Raw genomic sequence first — 22,285 nt, 5'->3', positions numbered from 1 at the left:
CACATCTTCTTGATCCATTTGTCAGTTGAAGGACATTTGGGCTCTTCCCGTGATTTGGCTATTGTTGAGAGTGCTGCTATAAACATTGGGGTATGAGTGCCCCTATGCTCAGCACTCCTGTATCCCCTGGGTCAATTCCTAGCAGTGCTATTGCTGGGTCATAGGGTAGATCTATTTTTAATTTTTTGAGGAACCTCCACACTGTTTTCTAGAGCGGCTGCACCAGTTTGCATTCCCACCAACGGTGCAGGAGGGTTCTCGCTGGGGGAGAAGTCTTCAAATGAAACAAGAGAACACAGTACGTGTGGGTGTGACAGCATCGCGAAGGACATTGTCAGTTCCAGCGTGATGGAATAATAACGAAAGCTGAGTTTTGAAGTATAAACTTTCCAGGTCGACCTTTTAAAAAAATATGTGAATATTAAAACAAACAAACAAACAAACAAACACACAAACAATTTTGTCCGTAGTGAGGACTGCCAACTGTCAGGGACAGTCGTCAGGACAGACCCGCACTTCCTGTGGAGGGGGACTGGCCAGGCTCTCCCATCAGCTGTGGGCGGCGTTTGTCTAATCCTGGGTGTCCCAGTTTCCCCCACGTAAGTCACTGAAGTGACAATACTTACAACTGCGAATCCAGCTCGTGACCAGCTTGATCCCTTGATGAGGCTGTAGGCAAACTGAAGAAGAAAAGGAGGCAGTTTCCGGGAAGGAGACACTGTGGAGAAGAAAGACAGCAAACGTGGAAAGTCAGAATGAATCCAAGGTCTCCCTGCTTCGACTGCAAGGATCTGTCAGTCCGTCCGTGGGGGGCCGTAAGTAGCACACTCACAGGTTCTAGAAAAGCAAAGGTTCAGACCAGCAAAGAGACGGGTTAATTGGTGTCAAGTTTCTTACACTGTTTTTCCAACGCCCCAGATTTACCACGAGGGGTGAAAAGACTGACGACCGCGGTACGGCTCCTGCTTCAGACCCACATTCTCTTCCTTTGACATTTTATGAGAATCATCTAGAAGTCGGCTTCCTTGCCTCATATTTAAAATGACAGGGTCTTTCCAACAAGTGCGGTGGGACAACTGGATGTGCACATTCAAAAGAATGAAGTTAGGGGCGCCTGGGTGGCTCAGTCGGTTGGGCATCCGGCTTCGGCTCAGGTCATGATCTCAACGGTTTGTGAGTTCGAGCCCCGTGTCGGGCTCTGTGCTGACAGCTCAGAGCCTGGAGCCTGCTTCGGATTCTGTGCCTCCCTCTCTCCCTGCCCCTCCCCTGCTTACGCTCTGTCTCTGTCTCAAAAATAAAATAAAGTTAAAAAAAAAAAATTAAAAAAAAAAAGAATGAAGTTGGACCCCTTCCTCTCAACATGCCCCAAATTAACTCAAGATGGATCATAGACCCAAATGTACATGCTAACGCTATAAACACTCTGAGAAGGAAATAAGTGGCAAATCGTCATGAATTTGGGTAGGCAGAGCCTTCTTAGATATGACACTGAAAGCAGCAAAGAACACAGATAAATTGGGCCCATTCAAAATGAAAAGCTTTCACGGCTTCAAAGGACATTCTCAAGAAAGTGAAAAGAGCTCCAGAATGTGGGAGAAGATATTTGCAAATCACGCGTCATATCCGATAAGGGACCTGGAATCTGGTAGATACAAAGGATTCTAACAACTCAATAATTTAAAGATAAATAACCCAATTTAATAACTGGCCCAATTGAGGAGGGCACTTGTTGGGAGGAGCGTTGGGTGCTGTATATAGGTGATGAACCACGGGAGTCTACTCCTGTAACCAAGAGCACACTGTATACTCTGTATGTTAGCCAGCTTGACAATAAATTACATTAAAAATAAACGGGCCCCAGGGGCGCCTGGATGGCTCAGTTGGTTAAGCGTCCGACTTCAGCTCAGGTCATGATCTCACAGTTTGTGGGTTCGAGCCCCGCATCGGGCTCTGTGCTCCCAGCTCGGAGCTTGGAGCCTGCTTCAGATTCTGTGTCTCCCTCTCTCTCTGCCCCTCCCCTGCTCATTCTCTCTCTCTCTCTCTCAAAAATAAATAATAAAGATTAAAAAAAATTTTTTTAAATAAAATAAAATAAACGGGCCCGGGATCTGACCAGGTATTTCTCCAAGAAGATGCTCAAATGACCGATAAGCACATGAAAAGATAATCAAGATCATGAGACATTAGGGAAATGCAAATCAAAACCATAGTGAGTTAGATACGGTGTCCCACGCACCAGGAGGGCCAGAATCAAAAGACAGATATTAACAAGTGTGGGCAAGGAGGTGGTGAGGTCCCCATGCACTGTTGTGGGGGGAGGGGGGTAAAACCACGCAGCACTTCGGGGAAATGGGGAGTTCCTCAGAAGGTAGAACTGAGTGATCACGTGACCCAGCCCTCCCATTCCTACATACATAATCAAGAGAAATGAAAAAATACATCCATGCGGAAACTTACACGTGAATGTTTCATAGCAGCGTTATGCGTAACAGCCCAACAGGGAGTGGAAAGAACCAAGTGGAAAAGCCCGCCGAGGGATACCCAAAACATGGTTCACGCACACAATGGAGCACTGTTCAGCCATAAACAAGGGTGAAGGACTCTTACAGGCACAACGTGGATGAGCGTCAGAGAGCAGTGAAGGGGGCCAGGCACAAAAGACCGCAGACCGTGTGACTCCGTTGACGTGACGTGTCCAGAATAGGCGAATCCACAGACAGAAAGTAGACGAGGGGCTGCCAGGGGTGGGGGCTGTGGGAGGGACTGGGGGGGACCGATGGTTGCCTACGGGGTAATGAAGATGCTCTCGTCCTACATCGATGGGGGTGATGGTCACACGATACCGTGTATGTGCTAAAAGCCATAGTACAGTTTCAATACATGAGTTGTATGGTATGTGAATTATATTTCAGTAAGTCTATTATTTTTTAAAAAAATGACAGGGTCATTACCAATGGTCTTCTCTGTTATGCACAAAAAGGAGATTTAATGGCCTAGAAGGTAACACATCTTCCTAGGTATCGTACTATACTACAAATTATTTTTTCTCAAGTGTTCCCAACTTCCCTGGTCTTCCGGTCATTTAGAGAAGGGTCGATGTCACAGCTGTGATGAGTGATACCCTGGCATCTGGAGGAGAGACATGGAAAGAATGGCTTCGTGCCCTGATTCTGCTATGTCTAAGTGTGTGACCTTTGGCAAGTCACTTAACTTCTCTGGGCTTTAGACAGCTCATCTGAAAAATGAGAGGCCAGAACTAAATAAATCCTCCTATGTTAGAGTTTTATGATTCAGATTTAAAATGGCATTTGTAAATATAAGCATAATCATGAAAGCAAAATGTATTGCATTTACTTAGTTTTTATTTTTTTATTTAAAAAAAAATTTTTAATGTTTATCTTGGAGAGAGAGAGAGAGAGACAGAGCACAAGCGGGGGAGGAGCACAGAGAGAGGGAGACACAGAATCTGAAACAGGCTCCAGGCTCTGAGCTGTGAGCATAGAGCCCGACACGGGGCTCAAACTCACAAACCGTTGAGATCATGACCTGAGCCGAAGCCGGATGCTCAACCAACTGAGCCACCCAGGTGGCTCTGTATTTACTTACTTTTTAAATATGCAACAACGTGAATCCCGGCTGACTTGTAGGGTGGGTGATTGGTATTTTCCTCGTGTATGCTTCTCAATTCTTTACATGAGCATATTTAATATCCTGGAAGAAAATATTTTTTGAAAAAGCTTTGGATTGCACTGGTTAAAATGTGATAACTTGATTGAAATACAAGTCTGTTAAATCCATAAATACAGATGCAAGAAAGACATTTGTAATTTTCCAGGGACGAGTGGAGACATTTGAAACCCCTTGGTGTTTTCTAAGACGGAATTCTCCTCTACAGAATTAAGTTCTCTTTGTTTAAATGTGTTCTTGGTTTTCAAATTGAATAGAGTCCCTGGCACATACCTGTGGTTCTCATGATGTATGTGCATGTGCTAACTTCATTTACAGACAGCAGGGAGAGACGGGGCCTCTAATGCATCTTTCCCAATAAAAGGGCGTAGTCAGAAAAATACTTAGTCTGATAGTTTCGTATATGAAACTCGGTCACTTACCACAGGTCCGCACGAAGGACAAGACTAAAGCTGTGGTAAAATAATGTATAAGATACACGCAGTCATGTGCTTATGAAGGAAGTAATAAAACAGTGAAGACCGTTTAGTTCAGATTTCCAAACCAGGAAACTGTGATCTACATTAGGCAGAGAGCACGTTAATTCAATGGAAAGGGTTTTCTTTAACTGAACTATTTTTAGTGTGGACAGTCGAAACGATCTATCGCTTTGAGCTTGAAACACAAGTTGTGAGTTTTAAGAAGTAAAAGGCAACACAGTGGAAGGTACAGATATCGTCAAATACGGCAAGCGTCGCAGTGAATGTGGGGGGACATCACACACCTGCCCCCGTGTGCCTCCCTGTGTTTGCTCATTGAGCCTGGGAAACTGAGACGGAGGTCATAGTGGACCTCAGCACACCTTGAGCCATGGGACCACAAGCGGTTTTTCCTCGGGACACAAGCAGCTCCTCGCTACATGCAGGGGTCCCGGGTGAACGCTGCCCTTGCTTGGTAAGGTGCACAGCGACAGGCAGTCACTACCCTACCGATGCCTTTGTGTTTGCAAATTACTTGGGCAACTCGGAACACAAGAGAGATGGGATTAGGAAATGAAGAAATGCCCACGTGAGGTGGGGCCCCACGGTTTTGCCTGGCTTCTCCGTGGTCTTTGTTATTCAAATATCCTGTTGTGTAAGTACAAAGACAGGAAGTGAGTTCTACAAACCCTTACAACAACAGCAGTCTTGGGTTTCAGATAAGTAGGTGTGCCTAGTGCTTCGGGAATTGATACATATTTAGGTTTTTTTGTTTGTTTTTTGAAAATGCTGAAAAGTACTACATTTTCTCTGGGCAAAACATCTTTGGTATTTCAAAAAAAGCCCTGACATTACTGTGTAAATAGTCTCGTTAATAACCGCCTCTTGGGCCTGTCCCAGACTTTAATTGTTTAGCTTTGCGCTTTATTTGTGTCTCTCTCAAAACACTGCCGTGTGTCTTCGGAGGTGAGAGAGAGGTGGAGCCAGTGAGCAGCACAGAGTAGGCTGTGCGTTGTTTTTGGCCCCGGGGCTGCTGGTTTTCCTGGGGATCAGACCCCCTGGGCGTGTGTGCGGGGAGAGGGACCCCCTTGCTCTGTCACCCGCGGGGCTGGCTTTCTGCAGAAAGGGGGCTGCGGTGGGAGGGTTTCCTCTGCTGCTCAGGGCCCGCTCCTTCCTCTCTCAGGCCCAGAAGCCCAAGAACCCCCATGTGAGCCTTATTCACTACTCTGTTCCCATTTCCGTGCACTGGTTGTATTTTGGATTGCAGAGTTTGGAAGTCTAAACATCTTCCCACACTGAGGAATACGCAAGGATTTTGGTTCAGACTCCAAGTTAGGAAATACCTACGGAGTTTGTGTGTTCGTAAGAAAAACTGGATGAAATGCAATAAAATGGCGGGTTGTTTTTGGGGGGGTGGGTATGGCTGTTATTCATTTTATCGACACACAGTATTTTAAGTGAGCCTCCCAGGTCGTGGGATTGGGAAGCGGCCCTCCTGATTGTCCCGAATGAAACCTTGAACTGAAAATAGGGAGCGTGGGAGTTTGGGCTTTTCCAGTAGTTTCTGAGCTCTGGACTCCGGGATGGGGAATGAGTTCCCGGCTCGCCTCCGCCCCCTGCCTCCAGTGGGCCCAGAAGACCGCTTCCCCTTTCTGCTCCTCAAATAAGCCTCGGCCTGGCCTCCCTGCTCGGCTTTACCCTCGCGGCCAGCGGGCCGGTGAATGAGTGCCAGTCTCCTGCTTGGACACAGTGAATGTCCTTAAGCCTCAACAAAATGACTAACGCGTCTTTAAAGTTTCTCTTAGAAGGGTCACCACATTCTGAGGAAGTTCAAAGAATATAAAATCGAACGTTCGGGGAGGAAATCGGCTACATTTTGCTCTGGTGTTTTCAGGCTGGCGATGGGCATTTAGTGCATTAATTACGCAAGACCCGCTACATTTTAAAAGTAATTTGAAGATTTGGGGAAGAGATCCAAAGGTACTATTTCAAAACACCATCAGTGCAAGATTCTCGTGGCTGCTTCAGCTTTATTTTCCTTGTACTGTGTTGTTGTTGTTGTTGTTGTTGTTACAGTGTGTGAAAGTTGTTATGTTGAAAGCCATGTGCACATTTATGAACAAATCATTTTAAATAGCTGTTTGCACAAAACTTGAATTTAATAAGCTTAGGGAGAGGGAGCACCGCCCGCCCCTTTCAAGTGGCATTAGGGAAGCCCAGCTTTAAAAGCTTAATAATCAGGCACATATAACGCTCGGTAGGCAGTCTTGTTAGAAACTCCAATTTGGTCCAAAGACAGCTTTTTTAATGTGTTTGATTTGTGATTTCTCAGAAACTGGTAAATGGTTATGGTCACATTGGTTTGTACCGGATTCGCTTGAAAACAGCCTTTGGCTGGCCGTTTTAGGCACCTGAGGGTCTGGGGTTTCTCAAACATTGAAAAAAACAAACCGATGGTCGTTGGGCCCCTCGAAGCCTTATCTTTATTTTATTTCAAGAACGTTGAACTGCAGACGCACATCGCAGCACTGTAATAAGTGTATACTTATCTGTGTACGATATTGTATTTACATGTTTTATTAGATTTTAATAACGTGATCTTCCCGCTGTGATTCTGTGGTGGTTACGGTTTGTTCTAGGAGTCCTACCCTTTGCTTACGTGTGACAACAAATTGATCCTTTAAGTATTATTTAATGGCCTTCGGGTTTGATACAGAATCTATTCACGCTCATTCCACGGACTTTGCAACAGGACAGTCTATCCCTGGAACTGTCAGACTCCCCAGGAAATAATAGCTTCTGACATTTGCAGTGTTAAAATATAGGATTAATGATCAGCTTTTAATGTGCAAATTAAGTATTCAGTACAAGAGTCCTTGCCTTTCCTTTTCCCGGTTTTATTTAACCCAGATGCTCTGCTGAATTCAGAAGCATGGGTTTAGTCTCCACCTAACCCAGCTCGGGTCAATGAGCTGCTAACTAGATTTTGGGGGTAAAATGGGAAATTACAAGACAGACTCCTTGGAAAAGTGGCATATTTCTAGCTCCACTGAAATGCCGTCAAGACCTCAGAGAAGTTAATGATTAACTGTAAAAACCGCAAGGCCCAAATCTCAGTCCCCAAAGTACAAAAGCTGACACTCAGCTAAGCACTGCACGGCCTTCCTCGCCGTGGGGCCCCAGCCACCTGATGTGGGAGCGGAGGGCAAGTCCACGGCTTCCGTGTTCTGTAAGAAACGGTTCTCTCCCCTTGTCCTGGGTCAAACTGGCAAAGAGGCTTTCTGTCCCCTGAAAACCTCGGCATTGTCGCTGGCTTTCCTTAAGCCTTAATAACATTCTTCTTCGTCAGCCGATCCTAACAATTCCATAGAGTGTTCACTCATGGTTACCTATTAAAAGACGAGTTATATGCACTAAATTATATGGTTAAAAACTATCACCTATTTTTGTAAGTGGGAAAAACCATTTTAGACTAGAACACTAAAAGGAGCTGTGTGTCTGTTGTCTCCGCCACAAGAGGCGACATTTATTTTGCGAAGGGTACTTGCATGGCAGTGACGTTTCACTGCTGATACCTCTGCTAAACGAAGTCCCTTTCTTTCTTGAAGAAAAGATTATTTGCCGTTTTCAAACCATCTCCTTCTGCCTTTCGGTGGGCTCTTCGTTTCTTTAGCTGATCTTTTAGAAAGTTTATTTATTTTTGAGACACAGAGAGAGAGAGAGAGAGAGAGAGAGAGAGAGAGAGTGAGTGGGGGAGGGGCAGAGAGAGGGAGAGAGGGAAAGAGAGAGCACGTGAGCAGGGTGGGGGGTGGGGGAGGGTCAGAGAGAGAGAGGGAGACACAGCATCCGAAACAGGCCCCAGGCTCCGAGCTGTCAGCACAGAGCCCGGATGCGGGGCTCGAACTCGCGAACTGTGAGATCGTGACCTGAGCTGAAGTCGGAGGCTTAACCGACTGAGCCCCCAGGCGCCCCTTAGCTGATTTATTTGTTATCATGTGCACCAGCGACTGGCAAGGCTTTCTCTGTCATCGCTGCGTTGTTTGAAATGACGTGTGTGGCCTGGTAATGTGGATTCACGGGGCACTCCCACGTTCCACACCAAGGACAGTGGTGCCCAGGAGCCTTTCCCGGCCGCACGCAGTAGCTCACCCCACATTTGCCGCCAGCAGAGTCTTGGGGTCACTCTTTAAATCAAGGTCTCCGGGCGAACCGGAGAAGTACAGTTCCAGGACCGGGAGCTTCGGTCATAACAAAGTGCCTCTAAATGGCTCCCAGGCTCCCTCTTCGTTACCTCAGTAACAACACCAATTTAAATGGACACAACTGATTTCTAAGAATTCCAAGCAATGTATTGTTGATGGCCTTTGAGACACGTAAGCCACAGATAAGCTAATCTTAACCGATTCTCTTTCCGGGACATTTGGATGTGCGGCCGCGAGAGGCAGAGGTTTACAGAGCATGGTTTTAAATTAGCACGGCATTCACTGACACTGGATTATTAACACTAATACACATGTGCACCTTGAACAAGGCCCTTGATCTTAACCAGCGAAAACCCGAGCCCGTTCCTGAACAGAGACTAAACTCTGTTTGTAATGAACATTCAGCCAGAGTCCCATGTGTGCTGGTTAATGGGGCAGGGAGTTTGGGGGCAAGTGCGTTCAGCAAAGGGGCTGGTGAATCCCATGGCGTATTAAAGGCCGCCTTTCTTTTCAGTGTTGCGAGACCGACGGCCTTTCATGTTGAATCAAGATGCCTTCCACTCACAGAAGTGCTTCTGACCTAAGTGGAAATTGAATTCAGGCCCAGCAGCAGGTAAGAGTGCCTGGTCCGGGGCGTGGGGAGTCTTAGGGGGTTCTTTCTCCAGGGGTTTTGAAAGCAAAGTTGCCCTTCGGAGAGCACGACGCGGTGAACGCTGATGTGACAGACCGAGCCCGGGAGGCCACATCACAAACACACGCCGGCCAGAAATCCTTATTAATGTCACTGAGATCACTTCAAATTTATGGTATCGACAGCGATGCGAATAATGATCGCACAAGGGCCGTAATGACAGGACCCGGCAAAGAGGGTCTGTTTTCTTCATCTGGATTTTTATTTTCTGTAATACGTGAGAAAACCGAATCGAGGGATGGGCTTTCGTGGTTGCCAGGAAACAGGTGTTTACGTTGTGAAGATAAGTGTTTGTCAAATATCAGTCATTTCAACCACCCTTTGGGCATCTTCTGCTCCGCAGAGGTGCCCGCTGATAATGGCCGGCACTGGTATTATGATCTGCCAGCAACATCACCCAGAGAAGTTTCTGGCGAGGGTTCCTTTCTGTCGCATATAGATGTCCAGGCCTCTGTCAACTCTGCACCAGCCAAAGCCCTGAAACGATTTGGGGGAAGTCAATATTCCAAGAAAGGCTTTTCCTCAGAAGAAAACCCGGTTTCACACCTGGGTTGAGGATCTCTGTCAGGACGAGCCCTCTCGGTCTTTCCACCGAGAGGGAGCCACTTGCCAGAAAAAGCGAATTAACTGCGTTAAGCTTCGAAGAGGAAAATTAAGCTGGCTTTAGCATTTTTTCAACCTGTTTTCTGTTACCTGGTAACACCTTTTAAGGGAAGTTAAAAACACTGTAGTTCTTCAAAACCTAAGTGGAAAATTGGGGTAGAAACTATCTTCAGCCATGGAACAACTGCTGTCTCAGAAAGTCTCTAACGCCCATAATTCTATTGAATAAATGCCAAGAAACACCCAGCAATTGTCAAGATTAACTGGTAAATCAATCCTGTTTTGAAAAATCACTGAAACGCCTGATGCCAGGCATCTGACCCTCTCCTACCCAACGTGTTGCTGATGTGGGGTTGTCCACACGGCCTTGGGGTCCCCAAACCTTAAGTCAAATAGGACTACAAGCTGATTAGCGCCCAGCAGGATGCACACCAGTGACAGGAAAGTGACAATCTGCACAGAATTCACTTACGCTTCGCGAGAACAGAGACTGAGAGGCGTGCCCTGACCACTGGGCAGGAAAGACAGGGATCATGTCCCCACTAGCCTCAGATGTCAACTACGATCAGCTTCTAGTTTCTAAAGTAACAAAATAAATGATTAATTAACACTTAGACGTCACCATGTACTTTTTGCATTTAGAAGTCTGCGTAGCTGGCCGATCCGAAACACCGTTAAGGACATCTTTCAATGGCAATGTCCAGGTACCGCCTTCTCAAATATTTATCGTCTTCCAAGCTTTTCATGTCCCTTAGAGACTGGTCAGCGGTCCTTTAACCAGCATCAAATACATCATGAGAAAAGAAACAAAAACAAAAGACACAAATGAGACCGAGAAAAGCAGAACTTAGAAGCTGTCTGTCTGTCTGATTCTCGGACGGTTGCCTAGGCAGTTTTATTATTTTAGAAACCATACGAAAGAACTGTGTATTAGTTAACTTATTCATTCTGGAGAGAAACGGCCCCAGCCAGTGGCTGTCTCACGGCGTCAGGGAAGGCCGGGTCATCATTCCCCCGCACAGGACGGCGGGGAGCAGGCTGTCCGCGCAGAGCCAGGGGCTTCTCCTGGGGTCCTCACTGGTGGGTTCTCGGTGCCTCTCTCGGCTGCTTTATTCACCAAGAAGAGCGCGATGTGGGGTCGAGGCAGTGACGTTGTCCCAGTAGGAGCACGAAACCTTCCACATTTCCACCGCCCAGAGCTCCGCGTGGGCTGGCTCCGAGCCGAAAGCCGAGTGGCCCCGCAGGGTGACGTGTCTGCGGAGGGACAGCGCGCCTGCCCCCGGAGTGCGTGCGTGCACCTGCAGCCTCACTGCGGGCAGCGACGGGGAGCCCTGCCCCGCCCGGCACCCTGGCACCAGGATCGTGTGTTCGGCTGGAGTCCTAACCTTACCTAGCCGGACTTTCCCCGGGCCCGGCTGCCCGCTGCATCACCATAGCAATGGACAAACACGGTGAGAGTCGCAGGGCCCCGAAGCTGCGGAAACCCTGCCCTCCTGGCCGCCCCGCGGGAGGGGCCGGGCTAATTTCCATGCGGCGTTTGGGGATGTTGGGATTCAGAGATCAAAGAAGGTCAAAAGGGGGCCGTTGGAATGGCAGATATTTATTGTGTTTAATATAAATACAAACGTGTCCAAGAAGAGAGACCGAAACCTTAACAGGCCTGTGGATGGCGTTTGGTAAATAGAAAAGAACACATCTTGAAAGCAGGCGGCTGGTGAAATTGACTGGCACTGCAGAAGCTGTCGTGATTTAAACTGGGACAAATTAAGACAGCAACAATCTTCACCGACATCGAACATACAAATTAGTTGAAAACCTTGAGGAAGACGTCTAGCTGCACTTTAGAAACGCTTTGGGAAACCTTCTGGCCACAAATGCAAACACAGCCCAGCGCACTTTAGAAATTTCTGGTCACCCTCCTTAGCTGCGCTCGTATTATTAAGAGTGTTTGTTTCATACCATTAACTGTGCAGTCAAGTTGGAGCCCGTTAAACAGCATTAATTTGACAAATTGTGGGATGGGGGTGTGAGTGCCGGCTGGAGAAAGGGGCTTTGTGTTTCGGGGTCTCCATTAGTGAAACAATAAATAAGGCTATGGTAAAACTGATATGATGGGAAATGACTTCTATTCAGTTAACTCAATTATTAGTGCTAATTGGGGCCAGGTGAAGCATGGATAATTGAAATTCACAGATAATCCAAAAACCTCTATTTAACCAATAACTTCAAACTTCTTCCCCATCAAACCAATTACCAGAGGAGCTAACAAATAGAAAAAATGGATTAAATTGAATTTTGCCTCCCCAAAGATTACCACTATGATGTCTTTCTATTGATTAATCCACAACAAGAGCCAAGGGTTGACTGCATTCAAGAGACTAAATTACAGACAGTCCCCAACAACTGAAAAGGAAAAGGCTACGTCCCAAAGTTGATGACTCCACTACCTGAAGCTCAGAATGCTTTTTCGCAGAGCACCATATTCCTCAGGGGCTCTGAGGCAGCCCCGAGGGGCCAACTGGTGACCTAGTGACACTGGAAATATATTTAGCATCCTAACTCCTTTAATGAATCCCCTCTGAATCCTAAAGCCTTATCCTCCAGCCCCTAAATCTCTCTGAGCCCTAAATCTAAGGGTTTTTTTTAGTTGAGGTAAAATCACATAAGGTTAACCATTGTGAGTTGAGTGTGCATGTCAGTGACATCTAGAACATTCACGAGGCTGTGCGATCACCCGCCTCTATCAACTGTCTCAACATTTTCATCGCCCCTGAGAGAAACCCCTTTGGGACCCTCAGCAGCCACTGCCCGTTGTCCCCTCCCCCCAGCCCCTGGCGAACGCAGATCGACTCACTAGAGCTATGGGTTCCCCTGTTCTGGACATTCCATGTCAACGGAATCATGCAACATGTGGTCTTTTGTGTCTGGCTTCTTTCACTGACATAATCTATTTAAGGTTCATCCGTGTGATTGCATGTGTGAGGACGTCCTTCCCTTTTATTGCCAAATGACTCTCCGTGGTCTGGACGGACCACACGTTCTTGACCCACCTGTCAGCTGATGGACGCTTGGGTTGTCTCTATCTCGCGGCCACGTGCAACCGTCACCCCTAAGGTTGCACCCTGACATGCCCTGCCCTCGGAGGAAATGGGAAGTGGAGGGGGAAGGGTGGACAGGAGCTTGGGAAGCAGGGGGGGCCCCTGTGGCAGAGCGTGGGGAGGCTCCTCCCGTGCGCCGGGCCGCGGCACTCCCAGGCGCTGGCATCTGGGGCGGGCAGCGTCCCTCCCACAGGGCTGCCGTCGGCAGGGACATTCCACTAGAAGCATCGACAGTGAGGGATAATTCGAGACAGCGTCAACCATGGTGGAGAACACAGGGAGACATGGAACCCGTCAGAGAGGGGCACGAGGGAGGCCGGAGGAGGCCCGCTGGGGGCAGGTACCTCCTTCAGATTCGGGTGTCGCTGTTTCCCAAGACGGAGAGCAGAACTGGACTGACCCAGCGAGAAATCTGGCAAGTGTCGTTGGCCTGTTCTCCACTTTTCTGAAAACACAGGCGCCAGGAGAGGTTTCCATAGCAGCTTCCAAATTGGACACAAAACTTCACTCAGCAGGTAATTCTGTTCCCCCAGCGCGTGACCTGGGTGTCCCCGTGCCCATCAAACCCACACCTCACGCAAAGTCCCTCTGCCTTAGAGCCCCACGCCTCCGCGCTGGGCCCACCCTCTGCCTCCCTCTGCACCCTGCATCCTTGCCAGGACGGGGGAGGCTGGCCGGCGGCCACAGCACATTCCAGAAGGCCAAATGCAAGGTCTTCCCTGGCTTCCGTGGTGTGCGCTAGGCATTTTTCAACGACTTCTGTTGGCCAATGTTCTTTATGGTAGAACAGGATGAGCTACATCATTTCTGGCTGTGCAATTTGACACCTGTCTGTATGTGTTTTATATATACAAGTGTGTCTAGAGAGAGCGACATATATGTGCACATGTGTGTGCCCATACGCACAAACGTAATTTTGTGATGACAGTTATATTTATCCCTGTTTGCTTTACTTATTCCATAAACTTCATTATAAATTCAAAAAAGAAAATTGGTCCAAAATCCAATCACACCGGCACATTAACACTGAGTTTTTCATATTTCCTTTCTGTTGTTGTCACAGGACATTGATAGTTTTCCATTTCTCCTTTTCCATGTTCCGTCACTTTTCTTGGCGTTCTGCAGTTGGCGTCCTGTGACTTGGCGTCCTGTACCTTGTAAAAGGTACAGATGGCGGCCGCCATGCTTGCGGGCGCTGAAGGACCCGGTCAAGGTAAGGACGGCCCCTGCTGGGTCTGCTCAGTCCCAGCCAGGCTGCAGGAGGAGTCGGGGGGCAGCGAAGGGGTGCCCCCAGATGTGTGCCTGCCTTTCTCGTGCAGTGAGTCAAGTGCTGTAGATGCCAGGGGCCCCAGCTTCCTCATGACAGTGGCCAGGCCGGTGGGGGAGCCCCTGGTGTCCCCTCCATTTTCTTAGTGACACAGTGGGCAAGACCTGTCCCTCTGCCACTGCAGGGACGCCTGTGTTTCTCAAGTGCACAGGGCTGAGTTCCAACTCACTGCCTCCCGGAGCCTCCAGGGTCCCAGACCCCCTTCCGGTCTTACGCGCAGGTCGTCCCTGGTTCGCCCTCTGTCAGGACTGGGCAGGACAGTGCGGCGGGACACTTGGGACAAATAGTTAGCAGGCCGATCCTGGAGGGCCTGGCTCCTGCCCTCCTCAGTTACCTGCCTTGCCGTTGGCCCACGCGGACCCTGAGCCAACCGGCCCCTTTCTGAAGCCCAAACCAGGTCCTGGGAGCCGTGGACAAGTCTGTCCCCTGGACAGACTGCAGACCCAAGCTCTGCTTCTGGGCGGCCCCAAACGGCCGTAGTCATCCTTTGTTTCTGCTTCTTCGCCCACCTTGCTGAATGTCCGTCAGTCTCCAGAGAAGTCTCCGTGCCTTCCCCAGTTCCACCATCCTGCCCAATGACACGTCTGCAGGTGACACGCTGGCACGTTGTTAACAGGAACAGAGTTGACACCAACTTTTACTCTCCTCTCTCCTCCTCCGAATCACCTGCCTTTCTCTCCCGGCCTTGAGGGGCGGTGCACCCCTCTACTGCTGAGGTCAGTCTGTCCTGGGTCCTTTCACCATCATCGTCATCTATGGTCAGGTCATTTCCCACCCACTCAGTTTTTATTCTTCTCTTGGTCGACACGCGTGTCCACATTCTTCCAGCTGGAAAACCGGCCACAAGGACCGGGGAGGGCGTCCCAAAGCCCCTGAGCGCCCGGCGCCTCCTTACCCTGCGATCCGGCTTCGGAGACCACACTACCGCGTGAACCGTGTGGCGGACGGACGGCAGGTTCTAAGGAGGAGGTTCACGCAGGAAGTGTGCGTGGGTGCGCGGGACGCCCCTCAGAACACACGCGCGTGCACCCCGAAGATGACACCCAGGCCGCTGACCCAGGAGCAGCTTCTACTGCCTTCCTTGTGCCCTCGTCCGTTTCCCGTACTTTCCCCGAGCAACACGTGAACACACGGCGACTTTTAGAGAGCACTGAGCTAAGAGCTGTAGTGCGTTGGCTCATTTAACTTTTCCAGCTGCTCTGAGGATTGTCCCCTTAGGACCCCTGTCTTATAGACAAGGGAGCTGATGCCTTGAGCGCCCGAGAGGCCTCCGGAGCCGACCGGCCCCCCCAGTGCTCTCACACCTGTGGCTGTGAAGCGGGAGCGGGTCCCCATGGCCAGGGCTGGCGGGACGTACACCCGGAAGAATTGAAGGAGACGGGATGGGCGGCAGCAGAAGGTGGGCGAAGAGCCCTGAGCAGGGAGAGCCCTCACACGGACCCATCACTGGAAGTGGGCGGCGTCTAGGGGGCCTTCGTAAGCTTGCGGGGCAGGTCCCTCCAGGCGAGGCGACTCTGGGAGGCGTCCTCAGCTGTAGGCTGTCACCACCCTGGAGGGGTGAGGGGTGAGGGGCTTCAGTTCCGAGGGGGATCTGGATGGCCCGCTGTGCGCCCACGACAAACACCCACGGACTCTCGAGGGCACATTCAAATCTCACTTCCCCCAGGGAGCGTTCCTCGATTACCCTGATCAGGATGGGCCCTAACGACCCCACAAAAATACCTTGTGCCCGCTGGGTGATTACCTTCTCCCTTCCCCCCGTCGGGCCCTGGTGATCTCCAATCTGTCTTCTCTCCTGGACATCGCCTACAAGAAGAACCACGGTACGTGTCCTTCTGTGCCTGGCCTCTTTCACTGGGCAGAGTTTGTCAAGGTTTGTTAGCATTGCATTTTTGGGTCTCCCCCCAAATTTATGTGTTGAACCCTTAACCCCCGGTGTGATGGTATGAGGAGGTGGGGCACTGGGAGGTGATTGGGTCATGAGGGGGATCGGTGCCCTCATAAACCACGGGGAGCCATGGGATTTCTGTCCGCCTGGGGAGCACACCGCGAGGAGGCATCATCTACAGGCCAGGAAGATGGTCTTCACCAGATCCGGGCTCTGCCGGCACGTCCCTATCAGACTTCCAGCCCCCAGAACTGTGACAGATACGTGTCTGTTTGTTCAAGCTGCCGTGCCTGGGATACTGTGCTAGGGACGCCTGAGTAGATTAAGCAGGTACATCCCGGGAAGCGGTTCGGGACCTGGGAGCAGCTACAGATGCACAGCTACCTTCAGTAGCAAGAGTGATGGTTATCGTATAAAATTCATCATCCAGGAGCACCTGGGTGGCTCCCTCAGTTGAGCGTCCGACTCTTGGTTTTGGCTCAGGCTAGGATCTCGAGGTCCGTGGGTTCGAGCCCTGCGTCGGGCTCTGTGCCGACAGCTCAGAGCCTGGAGCCTGCTTCGGATTCTGCGCCTCCCTCTCTCTCTGTCCCTCCCCCGCTCACACTCTGTGTCTCTCTCTCTCTCTCTCTCTCAAAAATAAATAAACATTAAAAAAATAAAACAAAATTCTTAATCTGTACCTCGGCCATCAAAAGGACAAAGCCCAGATGATACGCTGCATAAAATAATCACCACCCTTGTTGCTGAAGAGAATTGTATGTTCACACCTGCTCCCTGGCCCCACACTGTGCCCTTGGCTGTCAGATCCTTGGCTCTTGGGATCTCTCACCTTGGCTCTTGAGATCATCTCTCCTTGGCTCTTGGGATCTCTCTTGGGATCCCAATATTTTAGGGAAAATATTGAAAAACAGGTAGCAGTAACCATTTCAATATTTTAGTGTATGTATTTCTTTTATTTCAATTGTTTGTTAAGTTTCAAGCGTGCAATATAGTGGTTCCACAGTGTTTCTCAGTGCCAGTCACGATAGGGGTATGCTTAGTCCCCATCACCCATTTCACTCACCATATGTCTTATTTTTAAGGAAATATATACATCCACATGATTTGTCATAAAGTTCAGCTCCCACACATCCTGAGGAGTTTTATAGCATCCGAACTCTTTTCGATACTCATGGGATAAAGCCATCGTCAGCTCGGTCTTATTGTCAAATATCCTTTCTTTCTCTACTACAGGAAATGTGTTTCTTTATAAAAGGTCAGTTGAGGAAAACTCTCACTTATTCTCGTCCTTCTGATGAAATTTTCCAGTTCAGAGTCCGCTGCACCCGCACCAGAATGCCGTATGCTTATTAGCTCATCGAGTACCTTGAGGCTATGATTAGGCACCTGCACCCCGTTTCTTAAAACCTCTGCCTTCAAAAGTTACAGGCAGAAGACAGAGGACCTGCTTCTGTGGCTGAGCTATGTGACTCACTGTGCCCCTGGGCCTTGAGAGAATCTGCACCCATGAATCGGGGATGCGGTTGGTGTTTCTAGAAGGTCACAGGACATGGTTGTTCTTCAAGATTTGGGAGCGGGGGCAGGAATCACTCTGAGTCTCGTGGGGGGTCCTGGCTCTTCTGACCACTTGTGCTGGGGGGTGCTGGCCCGTGGGGCAACCGGCTGAAACCACAGCAGCCTGGAGACCGAGGTCCAAGCAGGGGGACAGCAGAGGCTGTCCGAGGAGGAAGGGCCTCCCGTGTGCTTCTAGACCTGGCTGTCGTGGGGCGAGGGCCACGACGTCAGGCCTGTAGCAGGCCAGCTGGCAGAGGTCCCCAGCTGCCACCCGAGTCTTACCTCGTTCTGGTCTGGGGGACACTGCTTGTCGTGTCCTGACGTGTTTGGATCTGTTAAGAGGGAACCTTTTTTCTCACAAGACACAAGAACAAAGCGTGGGATTAGTTTTACGTGAACTTGGATGTTCCCATTTAGCTGATAGGAAAAGCACGGCGTAGCGGCTAGAAACAGTGCTGGCTCGCCCGCTCGGCACCTGTTAGTAGCCCTGCTGGGCCTCAGTCTCTCCATCTGAACACAGGGACGACGAGGGTGCCGAGGCACCCAGGTCCACGAGCCTGGTGTGAGGCTTAAGCCAGATAATGTTTTTAAGGCACTCGGGACAATGCCCAGCACAACGTAAGTGCTACAGACAGGTTCCGTGCAATAAGCCCGTTCAAAAATACACACCAAAGCGCGTTGACAGGTGTCAGGAAAGGGGGCAGCGACTTGACCTGCCGTGGGGAGAAGATCATCTCCTCCCGCGCCCTCAGCGTATTCCCTTGTAAACCGGGAGTGAAGCACGCGTGTGTGTTCGTGGGCGTCCCTCCGGGGGTTGTGACGCTCCGATCGTGGGCGCCCACCGGCCACTCGCCCTGGAAAAAGTCGGCCAAGGAGGTCAGCAGAGCACGGGAAGGAGGACCTCAGGAAACAGTGTGTTTTCTGAGGCTGGTGGGTCAAACACAACTGGCTCTCGTTTGCTGGTTTCTGTCAGCGACTGTCTTCCGCGGAGCCGACAGGCAGCCTGACAGGTGCAAGAGGAGGTCTGTGTCCAGAACAAGACAACCTCAGGTCACTTCACGCCCCTCCTGGGAAGGCGTTCGCCCGCGCGTGGGGGCCCAGTGGTACCGGGATCGGCCCTTCCCCGGGGCACGGCCGCCTCCTCTCAGCCACGGTGACCACGTTGTAGAGAGAGCAGGGCACGCATGTTTGACACTGGCCAACGCACGGATCCCAAGTGACTGTCCCAGAGGTGCCTCTGTTTACCAGTGAATCATCTCTGCTGAAGCCGCTGAGAATTCACGTCCGAGGGAAGAAAGCTGTCCAGTCCCAGGTAATTCGTGGAACGCTACTTGACAGAATTTGCTTATAATATTAACGATTCCTGGGGCGTCTGGGGGGCTCCATCAGTTAAGCGTCCAATTCTTGACCTCGGCTCAGGTCATGATCTCGAGGTTCATGAGATCGAGCCCCGTGTCGAGCTCTGTTCTAACAGCGTAGACCCTGCTTGGGATTCTCCTTCTCTCCCTCTCTGTCTGCCTCTCTCTCTCTCAGAATAAATAAAACATTAAAAAAACATTTCGAATATCTCCCAGGAAAATACAGCATTTAGGAGCTTTGTAAGTCCGCACGAAGGCAACATTAGAACTTCACACAGAGCACCCCAAAATGAGGTGCTGGGACAGGGAGCAAGACCAGTGTCATCGCATGGGCTGTGGCTATCAGTTTTGATTGCTGGTTAACTGAGGGTCCGGGCCGTGAGGCAGTCGGGGCGGCAGGTCTGATGGGCATTAGAGACGGGAGAGTCTAGCACGGTTACTCTGTAATATTCAACAGAAACTCCCACCGCCAGGACAAAGTCGACAACCAAGGCTCCCGCGGTCGCCAGCAAGCACTGCAAACACTCCAGGACCTGGGGCCAGTGACTGAGAATAGCGTCCCTCTGTCACAGAGCTGGCCGCTCCGGAGGGCAGGCCGACATCTGGATGCACACATTGGGTCACGGGCAATGTGGTAAGTGAGGACACGAAGGGGTCACGCTGTGTGGGAGAGCTGGGAAGGCTTCTCAGGAGGACGGCCATCGAGTGGGCAGGCAGGTCCCATCCTAGTGGCCACAGCATTGGTGCAGATGGGTACGTGTCCCGGTGGTGCTGTGGGGGAGGGGCAGAAGGGACTCGTCTCCCTGGCTGGGGAGGAGGAGGCGACGGGGTGTGGGTGGAGGGCAGAGACTGATGGACGGCAGGGCTCTGTCTGGGACAGGGAGGGACGGCCCCAACAGTTGGGTTTCCGTGTCCTTCTCCCTCGTTCTAGGCCAAGGCCATCCTCGGGCCAGCACACAGCCGGAGTTAATAGCCAGCTGTATATAATCCACGTAACCTCAGCTGGGCTAAGGCCAGCTGGGGTTATTTCGGAATTTCAGTAAACTAGCCACGAATCAAAATGGTACCTGTTTACTCCACTTGCCCCTAAGGAGATACGATCACGTTCCCTCTGGTCCTGCTTCTGTGTCAAGGTCCGTGACTTCACAATCAGCCTTAATATGGGCAAAAATGGGGGCCCCTGGGGGGCTCAGTCAGCTGAGCGTCTGACTTCGGCTCAGGTCACGATCTCACAGTCTGTGGGTTCGAGCCCCGCGTCGGGCTCTGTGCCGACAGCTCGGAGCGCGGAGCCTGCTTCGGATGCTGTGTCTCCCCCTCTCTCTGCCCCTCCCCCGCTCACGCTTTGTCTCACTCTGTTTCTCAAAAATAAATAAATGTAAAAAAATTTTTTTTAATATGGGCAAAAAATGTTTGAAACGTCAAGATGGGTAGGACAGCGAGCAGGCTCATCTACAGGTATGATGCGTTTCCACGTCTGAGTGCAGATTTAGGGGACACTAATTAAATTGGCTAATTTTATGTGTGGAGCAACATGCAGTCCCCACGTCCCCCCTTTTCATCTTACTCATTTCCTAGGAACTAGAAAATTACATAGCATTTAATTTAAGAGTCAAAAAAAAAAAAAAATAGCGAGTGAGGAAAATAGGTCCAAAAATAGATCTGACATTTTCAGTGTATTTACAAGGATAGGCGGTTTGACTTTTTACCGTTCTGTTATCTTTGTGCTCCGAGCACTAGAAGAGCGGTCCGATTCTGCGTTGGAAGAGACGAGCGTTTCACTTGACGATCCCGTAGAAAGATGACGTCCTCCGCTTCCGCAGACCTAGTGGTTTCTGTGAGACTCCCGGCCGATGGGCGTTAGCGGGTCACATACTAAGTGGTAAGACGTGAGCAAGTGAAATTTCTCCCAGAACGTGGCTCCTAGCCCCTCTGTGGTTTGAATATCTCCGCGTGCACAAGTATCTTTGTTTTCTCTGAGTTTGGAGCCAGTTTTAAACAGTCCGGAGAGAGCCAGACAGAAAGGAACGCTTAGCAGCAAAGAACATAAGACGGAGCTCAGGTGCATCAGCAGTGAAGCTGCCGAGGTGCTATTTTTATTCGACTTGATAGAAAACCACCGAGTCAGAATCCCATCCGATGGGACGCCCTCAGACGCTGCCCGCACATCGCAGAGTCCTGCCTCAAGCCTGCTGGGCCCTCCTGCCCGAAGGAGTCTGTGTCCTGGACCGTCAGCCCCCACTCCGAGCAAGGAGGGAGCAAGCCTGCCTCCAGAGCCTGCAAAGGGCACTTCCTGTCTCTCTGTGTCGTCCATCCGGAAGGGTCTCAGCGGATTATGTGGAAGGGGAGGGAAGGAAGCCTGGCTTCCCTCCTGAACCCCGGAGAGATCTCGCTTTATGGGCTGGGGAGTGAAGGGGCAGCGACAGACAGGGCAGAGGTGGCTGGACCCTACGTTGGGGACAGACGCAGGAGCCTTTTGAATTCTTCACATCCGTATACCTGTTGCACACACCTTCTCCTGCACGTGAGGAGTGGCCCAGGACCAGTGTGGAACGTACAAGTTTCCCCCAACTCCCAGCTTCCTTTACTGTTCTGTTTGTCCCGCATCCTACGGAGTTCTTCGCTGGACAGACCTGGACCATCTCTTTTCTTTACAGCCAAGATAGAGTTAGGACAACAGGAGGCTGCAGGACGCTCGTCTGGGGACAGTGCCGTCATTTTTGAGCATGGATGTTTGTGGACATACCTCACCTAAAATCGCTACAGAGCCTACAAAAACACGGGTCACCGGGCCCACCCCCGAGGATATCTGATTCAGCACATCTGGGGCTGCCGAAGATTCTGCTTTTCTAGCAAGTTCCCGGGCGAGGCCAGTGCCCCTGGTCTGCAGATCACATTTGGAGACTCGAGGACCACGCGGGACGCGGTGAGTACCGGCTGCCTCTGGGCCGAGCGGTGGGCACTGTGGGAGCGGGAGGGGAGGCTCTAACTGTGCCTAATTCTTCTGCATCTGAATGTGTTTACAAGACTTAACACACCTATGACTTACTAGCTGTCCTTTGTGTTTGAGTTTCTTTCCATGAGGACTTGGTGCTCGGCAAACGGTATTTTTACTTACAATTAAAAAATAAACGTGAATGATATTCTTACCTTCCCGAAGCCTAGCGATGCTATCTGGGCTCTGAGCCATGCGGCTCTCCATTTTGTAGGTCCGACCAGAAGGGCTGGCTGCATATTTTAGAAATTATAAATGATGATCACATGTGAACTTGGGGCTGGCCTTTGATAACCACATAAAAATTACAAAAAGAATTTAGAATTAAAAAAAAATACCAAGTCAATCTGGTACATTTTTTAAATGATACGCATAATTGTTATTGGTGTTCCTGATAACGAGGCGATAAGGATAAGCAAAGTAACTA

At 50.2% G+C, this 22,285-nt stretch overlaps 1 long non-coding RNA gene across 3 annotated transcripts; it reads left to right on the top strand.

Annotated features, from left to right (window-relative positions):
- Positions 1-5,566: 5,566 nt before the first annotated feature.
- Positions 5,567-18,131, top strand: LOC125914172 (uncharacterized). Of its 3 annotated transcripts, none has more exons than XR_007455233.1 (4): positions 5,567-6,125; positions 8,862-8,960; positions 13,117-13,254; positions 13,803-18,131. It is a non-coding gene; the product is annotated as an uncharacterized LOC125914172 (long non-coding RNA). The 3 variants fall into 3 exon arrangements; XR_007455234.1 differs by having other exon boundaries at positions 8,862-13,254; positions 13,803-13,952; positions 14,454-18,131; XR_007455232.1 differs by having other exon boundaries at positions 8,862-13,254.
- The last annotated feature ends 4,154 nt before the right edge of the window (positions 18,132-22,285 follow it).

This window comes from Panthera uncia, assembly GCF_023721935.1.
Source record: "Panthera uncia isolate 11264 chromosome D3 unlocalized genomic scaffold, Puncia_PCG_1.0 HiC_scaffold_8, whole genome shotgun sequence".
Classification (NCBI taxonomy): domain Eukaryota; kingdom Metazoa; phylum Chordata; class Mammalia; order Carnivora; family Felidae; genus Panthera; species Panthera uncia.
The sequence above is the reverse complement of the archived record's forward strand: the minus strand, read 5'-3'. Positions and strand labels throughout refer to the sequence as shown.